General features: G+C 35.9%; 1 pseudogene; it reads left to right on the top strand.

Moving 5' to 3' along the window:
• The first annotated feature begins 23 nt into the window (after window positions 1-23).
• LOC130855450 (DBIRD complex subunit ZNF326-like) lies at window positions 24-5,503 on the top strand (annotated as a pseudogene).
• Window positions 5,504-8,468: the final 2,965 nt, after the last annotated feature.

The raw sequence follows: 8,468 nt of genomic DNA, 5'->3' as shown, positions 1-8,468 counted from the left end.
TAATTTATTTATTTTATTGGCTGTGTTGGGTCTTTTTTTTGCTGTGTGTGGGCTTTCTTTTTAGTTGTGGTGAGTGGGGGCTACTCTTTGTTGTGGTGCGCGGGCTCCTCATTGCCGTGGCTTCTCTTGTTGCGGAGCACGGGCTCTAGGCGCATGGGCTTCAGTAGTTGCAGCACATGGGCTCAATAGTTGTGGCTCATGGGCTCTAAAGCGCAGGCTCAATAGTTGTGGTGCATGGGCTTAGTTACTCCGTGGCATGTGGGGTCTTCCTGGAGCAGGGATTGAACCCGTGTCCCCTGCATTGGCAGGCAGATTCTCAACCACTGCGCCACCTAGGAAGCCCTGACTTGAAGTTTTAAAACCTATTTTAAGCTTTAACTATAAGGTGAAAGCCATTAATTGCACTTGCTCTACAAATGAACAGTTGCTTTGAATTGTAGTCATTTGGTTATTTGGGTACATGCTTGTAAGGTATGCCAAAAATGACTTGTTAATATCAGTGTTGCATACACTGATCACTGATGGCATCTTGTAAATGATCTACCTGAATGTGAGGATCTGTTTGTTGTAAATCTAGTAGAAAATACTGCCTATTTTTTTGTGTGTTTTTCCTTACTGACAGATCCTGATAAACCCTACCCTCAAGTATGAACATTAACTCCTCCAGTTAATGAATTATATATTTACTGGCTAGTATTGTATATAAATACATATATATATACACACACATATATACACACTTACACACATCTCTTTATGTCAGTATTTCCATTTGCACATTGGTTGCAACCTATTTAAATCAAAAGATGAGTTTGAAAAGTTCTAATAAGATTAGCTAAGACTAAAACTAAAAACTCCCTCCTTGGACTTCCCTGGTGGCCTAGTGGTTAGGATTCTGGGCTTTCACGGTGGTGGCCTGGATTCAATTCCTGGTTGGGGAAGATCCGGCAAGCTGCGGGTGCTCCTTTGTAAATATTTTAATTTTGCCTGATCAATCATAAAAAATTTATTTATTAACACCTAAAATAGGTTTCTCTATTTTTTATTTTTATTTAAAAACTTTTTTTCTTTATTTTTTTGGCTGCACAGCACAGTATGTGGGATCTTAGTTCCCCCCACAAGGGACTGAACCCATACCCCCTACTGTGGGAGCTTAACCACTGGGCTGCTAGAGAAGTCCCTATTTGTCTATTTTAAAAAATATTAAACCTTTGAGAGAATCCCCTGATTGTCCAATGGTTAGCTCTCTGAGCATTCACTGCCAAGGGCCTGTGTTCAGCCCCTGGTCAGGGACCTAAGATCCCATAAGCCACGTGGTATGGCCAAAAAAAAAAAAAAAAAAAAATTAAACCTTTGAAATCTAAACCTATTGTTTGATTTCATCCTTTTGTGACAAGGGTTTTTATCCTAAACAGATGTGAGTGGAGACTTGAAACCCCTGTACTACTTGCAAAACTCTGGATATGTAATTTTTAATTTTTCTGGAGAGAGTTCTTATTAAAATATTAAATGGTCTGTGATCCAAAAAAATGTAAAAGCCAAGGCCTTATTGAATATGTAGGCTATACTATGAATTTTAAACATATATTTGAGATAAAAGTTGTGAAACTATTTAAAGCATTTTGAAAACAATGTTAGAAAAATCTATGATGAAAACGAGAAAATCTCTACGTTTGTAGTACTGAACTTGAATATTGAAGAGCTTAGAGCAGGTAAGACTCTACTGGTAAAAGAGGGACATAAGGGTGAATGGTATTCCACAAATGGCATATCTTAGTCATTTAAGCCTTTTCTTCCTTTAAACAATTTCTATTTTGCCTTGTTAACGTACCCCCCAAAAAGTATATTGTTTTATATCAAATGATTGAGATAATTGTTTAATATAACATAAGACCAAATTTGTTTTTGTATTTTGGGGGATCATGTCTTTTCAAGTATTTGAAATAATGAGTAAAACTATATAACTCAGCTCTCGGTGGCCTGCGGCTCCCGCCCGTAGGGCCGCTCTTAGTCGCGCTGATTGGTTGTGTGGAACCACGGGTCACGGGAGCTCGCCTCCGGCCACAGCTAAGCCCAGCGCCGCCGAGGCCGTCGGCCCCGAGCCTCCGCCATGGACTTCGAGGACGATTACACACACTCTGCTTGCAGAAATACTTACCAGAGCTTTAATGAAATGGATCGTGATTATGGCCCTGGATCTTATGGAGCGCTGGATCGTGACTATGGCCGTGGATCCTGTGGGGGTCAAAGATCCATGGACTCCTACCTAAACCAGTCGCATGGCATGGACAATCACAGTGGTGGTGGTGGGGGTAGCGGCATATGAGTGATTTTGGAAGCACTCATAGACCTGGAATTGTTGTTGACTATCAAAACAAACCCACCAATGTGACAGTTGCTTCTGCAAGAGGAATAAAGAGAAAAACGATGCAACCATTGAGTAAACCTGGTGGAACCTTTATCAAGAAGTGCAAGCTAGCAAAACCTGTGGAGAAGATGAGCCTCAGCAAATCACCCACAAAAACTGATCCTAAAAATGAAGAAGAAAAGTGACGAATTGAGGCTCCTCGAAAGAAACAAAGGTGCAGAAGAGAAAAAAACAGTGAGAAATATGGAGATGGATACAGAACAGCATTCACATGTTCATTTTGTAAATTTTGAACATTTGAAGAAAAAGATATTGAACTGTAGCTGGAAAGTTCTTCACTCCAGGAAACATTAGATCATATTCAAAAACAAACCAAATTCGATAAAGTAGTTATGGAGTTTTTGCATGAATATATGGTAAATAAATTCAAGAAAACATCTATTTGTAAGCAACAGACAAACAGAAGTAGTCAAAATAATTGAAAAAGCTGTCATGGAAGATGTTACTGCAGATGATCACATGATGAAAGTAGAGCCTGTTCATTGCTTGCAGTGTGTATATCCCTGCTTTACATAGCTCAGTTCAGCAGCACTTAAAATCTCCTGATCATATCAAAGGGAAGCAGGCTTATAAGGAACAAATAAAAAGAGAGTGTGTTTTGACTGCTACAAGCATTTAAAATAATCCAATAGTGAAGGCAGGATATGAACATTTTATTAAGGGTGAAAATCCCGTTGAAATTCACGATCATTCTCAAGATCAGCAAATAGGAGATGAGGAGGAGGAAGAAAAGATTGATGAACCTATTAAAGAAGAGGAAGAGGAAGAGGAGGAAGAAGAGGAGGAAGTGGGGGAAGGAGAGGGAGTAGGGGAAGTAGAGGAAGCAGAGGAGGAAGAAGCAAAGGAAGAGCCTGTCGGCTTCCCTGTTGACCAATCAGAAAAAAATTAAATATAAGGTATTAGTTAATTTTAAAAGAAGCTTTAAATTTCTGTCCCAATGTGGAAAAGGGTAAGAATTTCATTAGTTTAAAATATGAGAGTTAACACCCATGTTGCATGCAATCCACAGATTACAATGTTTTATATAGTTTCTAAATGTTTGGCATTTGTTTAATAAAATGAAGGTAAGACTATTTTAGTTTAGTTTTTATAGCTACCTAACTTAGATTCGATAAATTGTTTGTATAATTTTTAAGCTTAATTTTTATTACTTTATTGGTGTTGAGGATAACAGATGTGTATTGGTAGTATATCTATTCTAATCATTTGAACTTAACTGCTGCTCTTGGGAGTATATATTCAAGTGTGCATTAATGCTTTGAATACTTACCCTAGAAGAGATAAGTTAGGCAAGTATTTTGTGCTCTGTGTATTTTTTTTCTGCATTGGACATTGAATATAGTAATTTGCGTTGATATGCTTAAAGGCTTTTTGTGACCATGTTTCCCTTTGTAGCACTAAAATGTTTTTTACAAAAACTCTCAAAAAAAAAAAAAAACTATATAACTCAGATCCTGCTAAAAATAAAGAACCAACATTTTGGGAACATTGCATGCAGATTTCCAAAATGTGTTTTACTTTAGTATTAAAGAAAGAAAATAAAAAGTAATTTAATAATAAATAGTATTAATATATTTGACAGCCATTTTAGTTACAGAAGGGAAGGTGATATAGTGCATTGCAACTACTTTTTTTTAACCAGTGTCTTTGGTAGATAATTATTTAATTTTCTCTTAGAAGATTTAAAGTGTAGATAATAGGTACTTTTCCACTTAAATTTAATCTCTGCCTGATTTGACAGTGCCAATTTTTTAATGTAATCGCCATTTAGTTTGGGATGGAGAGCCGTTCCATTTCCTACCTGTCAGAACTACTATTAGAGTCTTCGTTTCAGTCCTCTAAATTGTTAGCAAGGTAGAATGGGCATGGAGGGCTAATATTCCTTCCTGGAATTCTGTTTTGGTAGAAACAATTCCTGTATCAGGGCAGAATAGTTAATGTACAGGACTCATGTTCTCTCCCTTAAGCTAAGAGAAACTTTGTTGGGTTATAAAGACTGCTTTTAAGGAGGTCTGTTCATTGTTTTTTTTTTTTTACTTTGGTGGGGACAGACATTTTGTAGGAGAAAATAGTTTTATGTAGCAGAATGAAAATTGTATGACTAATCACTTCCTGTTTTTAAAAAATGTTGCTGGGTATAGTTTAAATGATCATCTTAAAATATCAGCAGTTTGCATGGTTTATAAGAGGACTTGAAGCATTGAAAAAAAGATTGCTACATTTTAATAGTTTTTTACTGTCAATATAGACAACTTTTTATAACAATTTTATGTGAAGAGTAACGGTTAAATAGCATGATTGAAATAAACAAAATTTTGGTATAATTCTTAGGGAATTATCCTAAGTATCTAAAATTAGCACCTTAGTTACAAATAAATCAGTAAATATTATAAAGTATGAATATTCAAGCCTATTCTTATTTTCATCAGAATGACTTTATCTTTTTTTTTCTTTTGGCTGTGCTTTGTGGCACAGGATCTTAATTCCCTGACCGGGGACAGAACCTGTGCCCCCTGCTTTGGGAGTGCAGAGTCTTAACCAATGGAACACCAGGGAAGTCCCCAAAATGACATTAAATGTTGGGAAAAGTTTACTTTTTATAGTTTTATACTTAATGAAATTGAAATTTTTTTATCACATGCAACTATAAAGTTAGGAAAATATAAAATTGGGACAAAAACTTGATATTTTAAAAAGTTAGTTTGGCATATCTGATAAATTGATAGATTACCACTGTCAAGTTCTATCAGTAAGTCTATCTCTATTGTTGTCAGAGAGTGCCTTTGCAAAGATTAGTGTAAAATTGAAAAAAATACTCAGTGTTGAAAGCTGTCATTGTTGAGGTTTTTATGGAATCACTGTACCTGTCTACAGTTTTAAATTAAAAATGCACTGTCCAAAATCATTTCTGTTATCATTTTTGGAAGATCTAAAATTAACTTTGATAGTTTAGCATTATTTAAGTATGTTTGAAGTATTTATTTGGCTAATTTATTAAAAGATGTGCATTAAAGCTTGATATTTATGCAGTATTTAAACATTTGGAGTATATTTGAAATAAATTCAGATTTTTATGTAAAGGATTATTTAAATGCTCAAAATGATTCTTAACCTCTAAAAAATAAAACATTAATGAAAGGTTCTTATTTTCATTTTTATTGAGTAATAACCAAGTTTACCTTCAAATCATTCATATCAAAATTATACTAGCTTGGCATTATATAATTAAAAACAAATACAGTAATTTCAAGAGATGTACACTTTCCAGCAGATCTTTTTTCTCTGTTTTTATGAAGTCAGCCTGAATTATTGGTTGTACTGTTAGTAACCTGGACAAAATGGAGAACAGGTGGAGTCACAACGCTTCTCCTTCAAGAGGAGATGATGTGTGGATAGTCTGGGATTATAAACAATTTCCCTTGAAACATTTGTTTGGATATGGCTTCTTCAGTAGTTAACAGTTTTGAAAATTTCTTCGAAGGAGAGTTTGGGACTGTAGATAAAATATTTTGTTCCTGCAGAGTTAGAGCTTTCTGAGCAAATTTTACTCTGACTTGGGACCTGGGCTCAAAGAGAAGCCTTCGAAGTTAAATTGTGACTGCATAGATAGTGAGAAACCATCCAGAGTATGTACTAGTTTGCTAGGACTGCCATAACAAAATACTACAGACTACAGGCTTAAACAACCGAAAATGATTTTCTCACAGTTACGGAGACTAGAAGTCCAAGATCGAGGTGGCAGTAGGTTTGGTTTCTCCTGAGGTCTCTCCTTGTTTTGGAAACTGCCACCTTCTTGCTGTCCTCACATGACCTTTCCTCTGTGCATGCACATCTCAGGTGTCTTTTCCTCTTATAAGGACACCGGTTCTATTGAATAAGGCACCTACCCTGATGACGCCACTTAACCTTATTTACCTCTGTAAAGGCCCTATCTCTAAATACAAGAATTTTGGAAAGACACAATTCAGTCCATAACACAGATGTTTACCTCTCCGCTAGGCACAGTTCAAGGGGGGGGGGGGGGTGAGGCTGGAGACCACAGAGATGCCTCTGGGCTATAAATCTGGAGACACAAGTCTTGTCTTCCCCCTAAAGACGTATATTTACATTCCAAAGGGTAAGAGTACATGATCCTTCGCAAGGAAAATTTATTTAAATTAAGGAGGTAAGATTTATCTTGCTTTCTCTGGAAGAGAGGAGGGCTTCCATACAGCTGTCCTATATAGGGCCCCAGATTCATATTTTGAGGTTCCTCATCTGTAGAAATAAACCTGGTATATGGTGGCTTTTATCAGTCTGATAAGCTTTTATTGGTTTGGCTCTTATCAGTCATTCCACAGGTGAGAATTGAGAATTGGATTATGGGAAACCAGTGTGGTTATTAAAAGTAGTAATTAAATCTGTCCCTGCACCAGAAAGTTTGTGTGTACTTTCAGTACAACGTGGATAAATAAAACTTAACAGACATGTATTAGCTGATGTTTCTTGAAATTGAATTCTGTTTAATTCACATGTTTTGGTTATATTATGGTCAGAGGCCTGGGGTTGTAAGGTGATAAAAAAAATCCATGCATATGGATAGAGGAAATTATAAAGCTAGTATTTCAGTAGTGAAGTATGAGCTGAGGTAAAAATTGGAAGGAAGGTTTATGTGAAGAAACCAGACCCTGTAAGTCGGGAAATGAAAATTATTACAAAAGCAGAAACAGCCAATTCTGGGTTAAAAAAAGAAATGGTGAAGCCATTTCACAATTGCACTTTTACAGTTCTTTTAACATTTTTGTTTACTAGGTTAATAACTTTTTTAAAGTTCTTTATTGGAATATAATTACACTGTTGTGCCACTTTTTTACTGTACAACAAAGTGAATCAGCTGTATTTATACATGTATCCTCATATCCCCTCCCTCCCTCCAATCTCTTCCACCCTCCCTATCCCAGCCCTCTAAGTCATCACCCATCATCCAGTTCATCTCCCTGTGTTATGCAGCAGTTTCCCACTAGCTATCTGTTTTACATTTGGTAGTGTATATATGTCAATGCTACTCTCTCACTTTGTCCCAGCTTCCCCTTTGCACCCCCAGATTAATAACTTTTGATAAAAGAAAAAGTTTTTTTAATTTTCATTTTATATTGGTGTATAGTTGATTTACAATATTATATTAGTTTCAGGTGTACCATAAAGTGATTTAGTTATACATTGAGTAGAATTCCCTGTGCTATATAATAAGTCCTTGTTGATTATTTATTTTATATATAGTGGTGTATATATGTTAATCCCAACTTCCTAGTTTATTCCTTCCCACCCCTCCACCTTTCCCCTTTGGTAACCAAAAGTTTATTTTCTAAGTCTGTGAGTCTGTTTCTGTTTTGTAAATAAGTTCATTTATATGAATTTTTTAGATTCCATAAGTAAGTGATATGTGATATATGTCTTTCTCTGACTTACTTCACTTAGTATGATAATTTCTAGGTCCATTCATGTTGCTGCAAATTGTATTATTTCGTTCCTTTTTATGGCTGAGTAATATTCCATTATACCACATTGTCTTTATCTATTCATCTGTTGGTGGACATTTAGGTTGCTTCCATGTCTTGGCTGTTGTAAATAGTGCTGCAGTGAACGTTGGGGTGCATGTATCTTCTTGAAGTATGGCTTTCTCTGGATATATGCCCAGGAGTGGGATTGCTTGATCATATGGTAGCTCTAGTTTTAGTTTTTTAAGGAACCTCCATACTGTTTTCCATAAGTGGCTGTACCAATTTACATTTCCACCAACAGTGTAGGAGGGAATGTAAAGCACTCCACACCAAAAGTAGAATGTTTTTTAAAAATCCATTTCTTTTTAGTCCTCAAATTTTTAAAAGAATTACTATTCAGTTACTGCCCACACTGAGATTGACTTACACATGGATCATGTTGCATGTATAGTCAGAGAATGCAGAAGCTAAGATTTTGCAGACTATAAGCGTTGGTTTATTGATTACTTTTTTTTTCTTTTTTTGCCGATTTATGAAGAATAGACAGGGTCTAAACTAGA

Source organism: Hippopotamus amphibius, chromosome 6 (genome assembly GCF_030028045.1).
Source record: "Hippopotamus amphibius kiboko isolate mHipAmp2 chromosome 6, mHipAmp2.hap2, whole genome shotgun sequence".
NCBI lineage: Eukaryota > Metazoa > Chordata > Mammalia > Artiodactyla > Hippopotamidae > Hippopotamus > Hippopotamus amphibius.
Note: the sequence above shows the minus strand (reverse complement) of the source record. Positions and strands in the feature narration are given on the sequence as shown.